This window comes from Macrobrachium nipponense, chromosome 27 (genome assembly GCF_015104395.2).
Source record: "Macrobrachium nipponense isolate FS-2020 chromosome 27, ASM1510439v2, whole genome shotgun sequence".
In the NCBI taxonomy this organism is placed as follows: Eukaryota; Metazoa; Arthropoda; class Malacostraca; order Decapoda; family Palaemonidae; genus Macrobrachium; species Macrobrachium nipponense.
This window is the reverse complement of record NC_087216.1, coordinates 33,043,583-33,057,393: the sequence shown is the minus strand read 5'-3', so window position 1 is coordinate 33,057,393 and position 13,811 is coordinate 33,043,583.

Here is a 13,811-nt window from a genome sequence, read left to right as displayed (position 1 = left end):
AGGTATCCTGAGAGCGGGGAAAAAAGTAAAGAGGCTCTCTGCAAAGGTGACACTGACTTGGCTAAGAACGAGCTGTAGACGTACCTCTTCTTGAGCACTCCTGATCCAAAGAGAGAGGCAACTTCTGTGGATCCATCCATGACCGCCTTGTCCAGGCACGAAAGGACACTGGCCAATACTTCCATTGTCACGAACTCAGGATCCTGAGCTCTTTTTGCTAGGGCTCCTAAGGCCCAATCCATGAAGTTGAAGACTTCTAATGTGCAAAACAGACCCTTGAGCAAATGATCCATTTGCTCCTTCTAGAGGAGTCCACTAATGCTGAAAAATCAGTGTCTGCCGAAGAAGGGAGGCCTAACCCCATCAGCTCTTTCGTGTCGTACCAGACACCCGGCTTACCTGCCAGCCTAGACGGAGGGCACATGAAGACTGTCTTACCTGCCTCCTTCTTAACGAGGAGCCAGTTCTCTAGACTCTTTATTGCCTTCTTCATTGAAAGCGTAGGTCGCATCTTGACAAAAGAGGGGGACTTTGCCAGTTTCGTGCTCGAAAGAAGAGAACCTGGAGAAGGAGGATCAGCCGAGCTAAGCGAGTCCCCAGACTCCTGAAGCAGAAGTGAAGAAAGCCTCTTATAATCCGAGACTCCTACCTCTTTAGGTTCTTCCTCTTCAGAGACTTCCTCCAAGGTCACGTTCGGAGAATGAGACTTCTTAGGTGAAGAAGTCCTAGAAGGTATGAGACTCCTTTGCCGTTCGAGTGCAAACAAGAGGAAGAAGCAAGTTCATTCCCCAGGATATGTTTACTCCCTGTCCTCGGGTAATGAGAATCCTTCGATTCCTGCCACTCTACAGGTTCTTGATACCTGAGCGGAGAGGCTCTAGAGCCTACCTTTCCAGGCTCTTGGCGCCTGCTCGGCAAGGCGCTTGCGCCTACTCTTGAGCGTCTACCAGGAGTAGGGCGCGATTCCAGGCCTAGGCTCTTTTCAGGTTCTTGGCGCCTATGAGGAGAGGCGCTTGCGCCTACTCTTGAGCGTCTTCCAGGAGTAGGGCGCGAAGCTATGATCAGGCTCCTTTCAGGCTCTTGGTGCCTGCGAGGAGAGGCGTTTGCGCCTACTCTTGATCCTCTTCCAGGAGTAGGGCGCGAATCCATGGTCAGGCTCTTTCCAGGCTCTTGTCGCCTGAGAGGAGAGGCGCTTGAGCCTACTCTTGAGAGACTCCCAGTCGGGGGGCGCGAACCCCGGATCAGGCTCTTTCCAGGCTCTTGACGCCTGCGAGGAGAGGCGCTTGACTCCCTTGAGGAGAGCCTATCCGGAGCAACAGGTCTTGGAGAAGGCAAATGACCTCCATCATCCTGGCGGCTTACAGTACGCTGGCGCCTTCTAGGAGAGCCGTCATAATCTCTGGAGGGAGAGAACTTCTCACCTCTCTCTCTACGGGACGAGCGTAAACTCTCTAGCCCCTTTCTTCTGCTTGAAGAGGGGATCCTACTCCTAGGAGAGCGTTCGACTGAAGAGAGGTGATCGCTACTTCCTCGTGTGGAAAACATCTCCCTACTCCTAACCGGAGAGGATCTAGAGCCTATCTTTTGGTGTCTAGAGGCGTCATAAATCTTCCTCGAATCAGAGCTTCTGGGTGGAGAAGATAATCTTCCATGATGAGACGAAGCATAACAGGAATCGTCTTCGTAAACTCTGGGAGGAGAAGGGGGTCTTCTCGGAGAAAGGCGCCTACTAGACTCCGACCTCCTACTAGGAGATGGCCTCCTAAAAGAGCTCTTTACTGGAAGTGAGGTGTCCTTCCTGCGAGAAGGCTCCTTGCGCCTACTTGTTGAAAGGGAGCCTACTAAAAATGATATTGTTATAATACAATAAAGTTTCATACATACTTACCTGGCAGATATATACATAGCTAAGACTCCGTCGTCTCCGACAGAAATTCAAATTTCGCGGCACACGCTGCAGGTAGGTCAGGTGATCTACCGTCCTGCCCTGGGTGGCAGGATTAGGAACCATTCCCGTTTTCTATTCATATTTTTTCTCTTCCACCTGTCTCCTGCGGGGAGGCTGGGTGGGCCATTAATCCTATATATCTGCCAGGTAAGTATGTATGAAACTTTATTGTATTGTAACAATATCATTTTCATACAATCAACTTACCTGTCAGATATATACATAGCTGATTGACACCCTTTGGTGGAGGGTAAGAGACAGCTAACATGGAATAGACAGGTAAACAACATATGTTGCAGGTATAAATAACCTTGGTTCCTATCTGATAGGTGGTAGACTTCGTGGCTGTTGCCCGGTAGTCTGCATCACCTCAAGACTTTAGCGAGATATGTGATCCATGGCTAAGAGTTCTTGTGGGTCTGCCGATGGGGTATGAACCGCATACTCGGCAGAGCCTGAAAGGACTTTGTCAATGGGTACTGGACCACTTCTATGACAATACACCTTATGAAGGAGCGCAACACCGATCCCGATCACCTGATCCTAATACGAGGGTTCGCGCTCAAATTGAAAAGAGTTATCCCCACACTCCTTTCAAAAACCCCAATAATTTCACTACTAAGTTAAAAAACTTTAACTCAAAGTTAAGGATCAGTGTCGGCTCCTTATCCCAGTAACGTATCCGCAGAAACGTATAAACCAAAAGAGAAGGATCTCTCGTAGGTTAACTTGACATCCTTTGTGTAATGAGAAGTCAACACAGAGTTGCCTCTACCGTACAACACAGCTAATATGTCTTATATGACATATTGTTATGTAAAGAACAAGAATTTGCAAAAGCGCGCACTTCCTGCGCTTTTAATTCTCAGCTGTTTGGAGGAATCAAGTCACTTATGAAGTGCTTAGGAGATCTCCATGTTTCAAAGAAGACCAGGGCTTTCTTGAAATGGATCTCTCCCGACTGAAGCCTGAAGCCTGGCAGGAACCTCGCGCCTGGTTGGTGCTTCGCTCTTGGTTGGCGCCTAGCGCTTGTCTGGTACCTTTCGCTTGACTGGCGCCTCGCATCTGGTTGACGCCTCGCACCTTAGCTGGAGATTCGCGCCTAGAGCCTGGCTTGCGCCTGGCTGGCTGCTCGCGCCTGGCTGGCGCCTCGCGCCTGGCTGGCGCCTCGCGCCAGGTTGGCGCTTTGTGCCTGCCTGGCACCTCGCGCCTGGCTGGCGCCTTGCGCCTGCCTGGAGCTTCGCGGCTGGCTGGTACCTCGCGCCTGCCTGGCGCCTCGCTCCTGCCTGGCGCCTCGTGCCTGCCTGGCGCCTCGCGCCTGCCTGGCGCCTCGCGCCTGGTTGGCTCCTCCCCACTTGCCGGAGCTTCGAGCTTGGTAGAGTCTCGAGGATGTCTGGCAATGTCCACATCGGACACTCTTATCTGTCCTATATGTTCGCATCTAGCTCATCTGTGTCAGGTTGTAGGCCCGGTCTTTCTCCTCATCAGACCATGACAGTGTTCTTGGGGCTGTCTGCCTCTGGCGTTTTTTACGCCTGTTTTAGCATAAGGCTCCTGGTTGGCGCTACATTGTACGAAAGTCCTGAACATCCACAATAGTAAATCACAAGACTGGAGAAGGGTGGAAGAAATTCTTCCACTTTGAGCTTTGGCCTCTCCGGCAAGGGGAGGTGATTGTAGTCAGCTACATCCAGTATACGATAGGATATCTAACAGGATGAGAGATAAGTCTTCCTCCGAGGAGGATCCTTCTTGAGTACTTCCCTTGCTCACGAGATCTCTTCTTACCTGTTGAAGGGGCTTCTCGTTGCAAAATCTTCCCTATCCTTGTCCGAAGGAAGGGAAGAAGCTTGGAAGTCGAAGGAGACTCCGAGCTGAAATTGGGAGTACTCCTGATTTCTAGCTCCTTATTGTATCCCTCTTAACATCTTCTGGGAAGCATTTCGAGCCATCATCGCATTCCAAAGACTCTGTAGGCAAACGTTTTAACCATTCTACTGTAGATGAAAACGTAAGTACCCTGCTGGACAACGAAACCTCTATCTGAAAACATTGAATCAGGAATAGGGGGTTTTAGTTCTTTTGCCAGACATACTATGCTGGCAAGAAACCATTGCCTAATCTCCATAGAATCTGATGCGAGATTCCAATGCTCAAAAAAAAATTCACTTGTCTTCTTGATCGTTTGGGACCAAGAGAAAGAAAGAATTCCCTCATAAAAATTTCTCAAAGAAGTTTGATGAGGAGCAGTTCCATCTTGTCGGAACATAGAATCTGTGGCCACAAAAAAGATCCCATTAGAAGTACATGATATCCTACTCTTGTCATATTGAGGTATCGTATAAGATCCCGAAGATCTTAATCTTCTGCTATCTCCAATCCCTTTATAGAGACAGAGTATAGCCTTTTACTGCGTTCTTTGATAACAGATATATACAAAGGTGATTCTTCCCTCTGAAAGGGAAGAAAAAACCGCTATGTGGTTCACAGAGGTATCGGAAGTGGACAGTTTCCTCATTCCCTCTAGCACAATCTGCAGCAATTCTATATCTTGTCCATGACTATTGTCATTTACCTTGAAAAATCCTCTCATTCATGTCCACTTCTGATCAGTCTGCACGCAGACAGACTCAGAGTGGAGAGGTTGTTAAGGTCCATATAATAGATGCTGATAGAATATTCAGACTGTCTTGGAAAAGACTTCCAAAACATGCTGTGAGAAGAATGTGACCTCTGTGAATCCAACCTCTCTAAGGCCAAAATGAGGCATAAAATATTATCTTCTCTTTCTTTGACGCCCTTTATCTTAAATTCTGCAAATAATTTATATTTAGGGGAAAAAAGACTAAAGTTTATTTCCCTTTCTAAAAAAAAATAAAGATGGCGTATATTGCTACCTCTCTTGGTTCGAGGAAAAGGAAGCAGTCTATAGGAAGCCTGTTCGTCTTCTACCTTACTGAGAGATCTATGAAGAAGACTTTCCGCAGGTTCTCACAACTCTTTCCAATAAATGTTAAACATGTTAACAGTTATTATCGTCGATCGAGAAGGATCTCTTTGTTAACGCGAATAGGAGCGAATAAAGAGATTCTTGATCCTCTTTGCGATATGAGAGAGTCGTGGAATTGGCCTAAGTGATTAAATGGGTAACGAAATCAGGAACGAATCTTGCCGTTACCGAGCCTGGTGTCCGAGAGGCTACTGGACTCTTAGGTTAATAACTCGCTAAAACGAGAAAATCTTGGATGGTGCTCTTGGCTCACTGCGCCAGGCTGGCGCTTCTGGCGCAAATTTTTTTTTTTTTTTTTTTATGTTATGTGCCAGAACACCTGTGCCTTTATGGTACCCGACATCCTTTCACATGTTAATTCCGTTCTTAGTAGGAAAAAGCTTTATATATAGTAGGAAAAAGCTTTATATACGTAGTATAGTCCATTCAGGGAAACAAGTTCTGCCCCAAAGAGAATGTTTCCCATCCGACTCATCCATCTTCTTCTGAGCAGGTACTCTAATAAGCTATGCTTTCGTAAGCCTGAGAGCATTATATAATATAATGTTCTGCAGCGATAGAATCCTTTAATAATGTTACCTACGGTAAACAGCATTGAAAGGTTGTACTATCTCTCTTATTGAAAGCTTCTTAGCAAAAGGCATACAATATTTTATTTATGTTAGCTTAACTATCCCCTCAATCCGAGGTTAAGACCGCGATTGTAGGGGAGAGATACGGATAGTTATTCCATCCCGCAGGAGAGAGAGATACACCCGACCGCTCATGACTGACACCTACATGGTACTGACAGTAACTGGCGTACTGCGTTGGTCTCAGGCTCTCAGCGAAAGCAGTCCCCGTTAGCCGTCTGGCCTTACTCTTCCAGAGTTGCCAGCTACTCCATTTAATAAAGGAATTTTATAAAATTATTATCGAACTTCAGGAAGTTCTTATTAAAGCATATTTAAGTGAAACAAGACTTCGATAAATCTAGAAGCTAAGTAGGTGTTGTCTTAACAATCCCTTTAAGCGTAGTCCTTCCTAGGAAAGTCGTAGAAGGATACTGGTAATTGAGTTGCACAGAAAAGAAGTAACTACGGTATGTGTACATGATTTGACCGTATCGTATTCTCATACAGCAGAAACTCTACTACCTTCTACTATCTTTGTTCTTTTCGTTAATAGAATGATAGAAAGAGTATATATATATCCTTAAGGAAGGAAGTTAATCCAGGAACTCTTTAAATCTTTGTGATTTCCTCATAAATCGTGGAAGAGACAGAATTCCTGTTCATCACTACGGTTTACGGAAGGAAGTAGATATTTCCTATCCGCCATCATACCCAAACGTCGATGAGATTCTTATTAAGAAAAACTCCCAAAGCTCTTGCCTCCTCAAAACGAGGGAAGAGCATGGATGAAGGAGAGAGTCCGCATTGAGAGGAACTGCCTAACACAGGAGTCTTCTGAATAATGAAAAGGGGCTTCTCTTAGTATCAGAATCCTTCTGACAAAAGCAACGGCCGCCTTTGCGACATCTTGCACATTTGCCAGGGGAAAGTTGCTCAAGTTAAAAAACTCAAAGAGGAGTCTCGCGACTGACCTCTCTCTCAAATGAAGATTTTGGAATCTTCTGACGCCTGGCGTCTGGATCCTTGCGCCTAGCGCCTGGCGTCTGGATAGTTCCGCGCGCCTGGAATGTTCCGCACGCTAGAAAGGAAACTCGCTCCTGGAACGTTCCGCTTGCGTGGAAGGTAACGTGCGCCCTGATAGATCCGAGCGCCTCTAGTCTTGTTATACAAGCCTCTTGCCAGTAAACGTTCAATGGAAGTATCCTTCTGATTGCCACTCTACTATAAGGCTCCTCAGTCTAGCCGTCTGTTTTCTCTTTGAAGGTGCCTTGCGCCAAGAAAAAAGTTCTGGAACGCGGCTCGCGCTCAGTTGCTGGAACGCGGCTCGCGTTTATCTGTATGAACTCGGCTCGCGCTAGTCTGTTGGAACTCGGCTCGCGCTAGTCTGTTGGAACGCGGCTCGCTGCTGGCTGTTGGAACGTGGCTCGTGCTAGCTTGCTGGCTGGCTCTCAGCCCAGCCTCTCGCTCAGTGAGTCAGTGTTCTCTTAGTTTTCAGAGAACGAGCCAGATCGTCCAAACTCCAAACATGTACATTCTTCGTCTTTTCGGATGTAAGATGAAGAAACGGAAGAAGAGACGCACTTTTTAAAGGATGCCTTTCCAATGGCTATCCCTGGCAGTCTGACGTTTTTACAGATCCTGCCGAGGGAACGCCCGACTCGTGGGGTTTGGGGATTCTCCATAACCTCCGTAAGGCTTTCGACTTTCCTTCTCCTCTGGGCTTGTGAGTTTGGAAGAGGTCTAGGCCTGAGAGCGAGACAGAGCCGATCGGACATACCCTCTACTAATTAGGACGCCTTTCCAATAGTGAACTTGGCAGTCTGGGACATTCTACAGATCCTGCCGAGGGGACGCCTGATCGGTGGGGATTCTCCATAACCTCCGTAAGGCTTTCGACTTTCCTTCTCCTCTGGGTATGTGAGCTTGGAAGAGGTCTAGGCCTGGGAGCGAAACAGAGCCGATCAGAACGCACCCTCCACTGCACTAACACTAAAATCACTTCTTACCTTTAAGTAGCTCGTATTTTGAACTACATTCCTTTGTCTTCAAATTGCAATATGAATTTGAAGATTCTGTGAAGTAAGAAGGAGATGAGGATACAACACTACTTGTATTGTTAATGCTCTAACTGCTCGTTAGTACGAGAGCTATAAAAACTTCTAAAGGAAGCGTAACTATTCTATTCCTTACTTCCTCAAGAAAGAAGTTAGCTCAATCAATTCTAACATTTACTACACGTTATTATGAATAAATATTAAAATTTTCCTTCTTGCAAACTATGTGAGTGTCTACCGAAAAGTTCGGTAGTTACACGTAAACAATTCTTCGAAATTTTCGAAGCCAAAGTTATTAAAACAAATTAATATGCGTATGCCGAACCAAAGATCCAGTACTTCCCTGCAAAAGATAGCCCAGAAGATCGATGGCGATGAAATCCAAAAATCAAGTCAGGAGGAACTGCAAACGTTGTTTACATTCCAAGCGACAGAAAAAATATGAATAGAAAACGGGAATAGTTCCTAATCCTGCCACCCAGGGCAGGACGGTAGATCACCTGACCTACCTGCAGCGTGTGCCGCGAAATTTGAATTTCTGTCGGAGACGACGGAGTCTTAGCTATGTATATATCTGACAGGTAAGTTGATTGTATGAAAAGGAAAGATTCACTTGAAGGACCAACAAGAACTTCTTGGTAGACGAACAAATCCCTTCTGGCGAAGACCCCGGAGACCTCATTGCTCTCTTTGGTGCGGGAGAATACTCCGGAAAAGGCTCTGGGCTGGAGTCTAGAGTGCCTCCTTCTGAAGGCTTCCAGGCTCTTTTCAGAAGGCGCGACTTGGAAGTGGAGCTCCATCCACGCTTAGGCGAGGAAGAATCCGAATCGGAGAAACACTCCCTTAGGATGCTTTTTCTATAGCTATCCAAAGCAGCCTGGGATGAGCCTACAGGATCTGCTGAAGGGACGCCAGACCGTTGGGGATACTCTACATCCCCCTTGCGGCTTTCGACATTCCTCCTCCCTTGGGCATGGGAGTCTGAAAGAGGTCTAGGCCTAGGAGCGATGCGGAGTAGGTCAGATGCCCCCTCCACTGCACTGGGGACACTGCACACGTCACTGTACACTTCACCCTTACCTTGATCCATGTCACGCAATTGCTTCTGCAAATCGCGTATTGACGCTTCCACAGCGGCTCTCTCGGAAGACGCATCTACGAGTTCGCTGCGGGGGGAAGGAGCTGAAACCACATAAGAAGATGGCGAAGCTACTACAGGGTTAGAGATACTATCCTGTTCCACAGAACAGGATCTATTAGAACTTCTAGCCGAAGCTTTCCTTATCCTATCCTTCTCTAACTTCTTAACATATGCAGTTAAATCCTTCCATTGAATTTCAGTTAGACTCTCACATACATCACACGTATCCTTAACTGAACATTCCCTTCCCCTACATTTTACACAAATAGTGTGAGGGTCCAAAGTAGCCTTTGGCAACCTCACCTTACATCCTTCATTTATACACACTCTAAACAGAGTTCCAGGTGTTACATCAGACATCCTAAAAAAGTTCCAATCAATTCCAAATCAGTTCAAAAACAGCGTATGCCAATAGCCAAAGATCAAATACTTCCCAAATCATCCTCAGCGAAGCAAGCAAGAATTCCATGCGGGAGCTACCAACAAAGTTGTTGCCAGCACCGGCGACAGAGAAAATCTGTCAGAAAACGGGAATGGTTCCTATTACCACCACCCAGCGGCGGTAGGGGGTGATCACCTGACCTACCTGTAGCGTGTGCCGCGAGTTTTGAATTCTGTCGGACGTCAGAGACATTAGCTAAGTATATATCTGCCGGGTAAGTTGCATGTATAAAACTCTCAATTTTCCACATTTACGCCCCTCAACCCCGGGCACAGTAATAGGAGGCGCGAGATTACATCGATCCTTGATCCATAATCATAAATAAACAAAGTGTATATGAAAAATGAATATGCATACTTACAGTTCACTTTTACACACACACAAATAGTAAGAGAAAACACAAATATCCTGAAAGCACACGACGATGAAGCGGGCAGAGAGCGATGAAGAGCACGTCTACACACCAGCAGGCCGAAAGTAAAAGTGATTCTTCACCTCCCAGGCGCGCGGCGCGCGCACTGTCGGACAAGCAGTTAACTACCGAACCCCTTGTTCGAAAGCTTACGACCTATCCAGCTGCTGCTAGTAACCTTCCTATTGTAAAAGGACCGAAAGGTTTGTAACCCGTGTCGGAACAAAAACTGTTTAATGGTGCTGATAGGCACTTTTGGCATCGTTAATGTAATTTATTTGTATAACAGTGATTTTCAGTTACCGGCACTCAGCCGATAACCAAAGCCCCGCTGTTAACTGAGGACTGCTTACTTGTGTATCTTCCAATTTCGTGCATCATCTAATCATTAAAATTTTGTACCAAAACATAAATATTGTGTGTACTGCACGCTTTATTTACAAGATTACACTAGGGTAAGCTATCTATGCCAGTCTCGGTTTCAGTAAATACCACTGATATTGCATACCATGTATATATGCAGTACAAGTACCATAAAAATTCTTTGATCTCAGTGAGAGGAGAGGAAGATGAGAGATGCAGACGATAGAGAGAGAGGATAGGAGAGAGAGAGAGAGAGAGAGAGAGACGAGAGAGAGAGAGAGAGATGAGAGAGAAGGATAGACGACCGAAGAGAGTAAGAGAGAGAGAGAGAGAGAGAGAGTTGTCCTTGCATAAAAGTGTGGAGAGGTTATTTTATTTACTTAAAATACTATCATATGAGTCTTGTAATTACAGTTAAATTTTTTCATTATTAAATCATTTATTCATTATTAGTATTAATTATTTATCTTATTATTATTATTATTATTATTATTATTTATTATTATTCATCTCTCTCTCTATCACAGTCCTCTAATTCGAATGGGTGGTATTTATAGTGTGGGGTTCCAGGTTGCATCCTGCTTCCTTAGGAGTCCATCACTTTTCTTACTATGTGCGCCGTTTCTAGGATCACACTCTTCTGCATGAGCCCTGGAGCTAGTTCAGCCTCTAGTTTTTCCAGATTCCTTTTCAGGGATCTTGGAATTGTGCCTAGTGTTCCCATAATTATGGGTACAATTTCCACTGGTATATCCCATATCCTTCTTATTTCTATTTTCAGGTCTTGATACTTATCCATTTTTTCCCTTTCTTTCTCTTCAATTCTGGTGTCCCATGGTATTGCGACATCAATGAGTGATACTTTCTTCTTGACTTTGTCAATCAACGTCACGTCTGGTCTATTTGCACTTATCACAGTATGTGTTCTGATACCATAGTCCCAGAGGATCTTTGCCTGATCGTTTTCTATCACTCCTTCAGGTTGGTGTTCGTACCACTTATTACTGAAAGGTAGCTGGTGTTTCTTGTACAGGCTCCAGTGGCGGGCTTTTGCTACTGAATCATGCCTCTTTTTGTACTGGTTCTTTGCAAGTGCCAGACATTCGCTTGCTATGTGGTTTATGGTTTCATTTTTCGTATTGCACTTCCAACATATGGGAGAGATGTTATTTCCATCTATCGTTCTTTGGACATATCTGGTTCTTAGGGCCTGATCTTGTGCCGCTGTTATCATTCCTTCAGTTTCCTTCTTGAGCTCTCCCCTCAGTAGCCATTGCTACGTGTCATCGCTGGCTAGTTTTTACTCTGTCTCATGTATTGTCCGTGAATTGGTTTGTTATGCCATTCCTCTGTTCTGCTTGTCTTTCTCCTGTCTTTGTATATCTCTGGGTCTTCGTCTTCTTTTATCAGTCCTTCTTCCAAAGCACTCTTGAGCCACTCGTCTTCACTGGTTTCCATATATTGCCCCAGTGCTCTGTTCTCGATGTTGACGCAGTCCTCTATGCTTAGTAGTCCCCTCCCTCCTTCCTTTCGTGTTATGTATAGTCTGTCCGTATTTGCTCTTGGGTGTAGTGTTTTGTGTATTGTCATATGTTTCCTTGTTTTCTGGTCTATCTGCTAAGTTCTGCCTTCGTCCATTCCACTATTCCTGCGCTGTATCTGATTACTGGCACTGCCCATGTGTTTATGGCTTTTATCATATTACCGGCGTTGAGTTTTGACTTGAGTCACTGCATATATTCTTTCCTGATTGTGTTTGTTTCTTTGCATGGTGATTGTGTCCTTTATCTCTGGTTGTTTTATATCCCCTCCTTCCATTATTCCCAAGTATTTGTATCCCGTCTCATCTATGTGTTTGATGTTCCCATCTGGTAGCTTTATCCCTTCAGTCCTTGTTACTTTGCCCTTTTGTATGTTGACTAAGGCACATTTTTCTATTCCATATTATCATTATTATTATTATTATAACTATTATTATTATTACTATTACTATTATTATTAATACATATTTGAATATACTAATAAACATTGTACACTTACATACATGTACCATAAAAATTCTCTCATCTCAGTAAAAGAGAGAGAGAATTATTATTTTTATTTTGTTCATAAGCAGAAAAAATCTTCGGTCTCAACAATAGGATATCTTTCCAAGCGCCAGCTGGTAACCAGTTAACATAATCAAAGATTGTGAAGCAAGGAATCTGTGAGATCTGGCAACTCCTGCATGTACGAGGTAATAGCTGGTCAGGGACCGCACACCAGACTTTGAGACACTTGTCTTTCCTTAATCGCATTGGGGAGTAGATGCTTGCACTTTGCTCTCCTTCCAAGCCGGTTGTTTTGTGCCCATGTTCTGTCTTTAGGCGTGTTTTGTGTGATTGTTTTAGTTTATTATGGCTTCCTATGAGTCTTCACAGCCTCGTCAACATGTGCCCGGGCATTCAGGGTTTTCTATTATCAAAGTTTTTAGAGTCGTCGGCTACGGATCCGCATACGACATGCAGTAGGCGCAGAGCAAATTTTTTTAAAATTACAAATCCCTGCCCGGAATGTCGTTCCTGGCCTAAGTTGCAGTGGAGGGTGTTTCATAGGAAGAGGGAACATCGCAGTTTCGACTCTCCCTCTTGGGAGGGGTTTTCTTCACCTCATCTGGACAATTTGGCTGCTCCCTCTCCCTCGATCGCTCTTCCCGTGGTTAGTTCTAGTGTTCTTTCCTTTTCTTCCATTGATTCATCGATGGGAGTATCAGAAGTGCCACAGGGTGATGTAATGTTTAATGTAGCCCAATTTCCCTCGGGTTCATTATCTTCCCGAGAGGGAGGAGGCTGCACCATCTAATTCCTTTGTTTCAGATAGTCATCCAAGATGGCGGCGGTCTGGGTGTCACTTGGGCACGGGGTCACCTTCCTTGGATGGACTGTTGTCGCATTTCTTGGAGGCTTGCACCAGCCCTCCAGGCCCCATTGCTTTCCCGCATCCCCCTGGACTCCTCTGCATTGGCTCTCAGTGCTGCCATCTTGTGGAGCCACGACTACAATCTAGTGCTGGTCATAGAGATGTCGTGATGTCACTTCCAACGCCCTCTCAGTCTGAGATCGAATGCAGCGGTCGCTCATCCTACCGTCTTTTCTGCCTTTGCTGCGAAGAAGCGAAGACGGATAGTAAATGTAAGGTCTCTTCTCCACCTCCTGCTTCTAAGAGATCTCGTAGGAAGGAGATTTATCTTCTTCTCCTGCTTCTTCTCCATCACCGCCTCATCATTGTATCAGACGTTGGAGGATCAAGGACTTTGTGGTTTCGTCTTCTGCGAGTGGAGGGAGTGCTTCACCTTCTGCCTCTCATGACCATGTGTTCCCCATGCACGTTTGTGTTTGTTCAAGTGAGAGGGGTGCTTCGCCAGCTGTCCCGCAAGGTTGTGCTTCTCCATCACAGGTTCATGTTCGTGGGATTGACTGTGAGACTTGTGGAAGGAAGGCATCCTCATCTTTGTTACATGGTCATGTGTCTCCAGTGATTGCTGGTAATGCATCATCATCTTCTCTTCACGGCTCTCTCCTCATGGACATGTTCGTGCCAGTATGAGTGTTGGGTCTTCGCCCTCCGTACACAGACCTGTCTCATACTTGCACGTACGTGCTGAAGATTTTGGAGGTACTCCCTCTTCATCTGTTCCAGTTCCAGTTCGTCGCCGTAAAGACAATAAGGCGCCGATTAAAAGGTCGAAAGTTGCAGAGACGGAAGTGGCCCAAGCTGTGTTTTAGATTTCTTCACTCGACAAGACTATGGTTAACGGTTGGGAACATGAGGCTTCCCTGGCCCGTGGA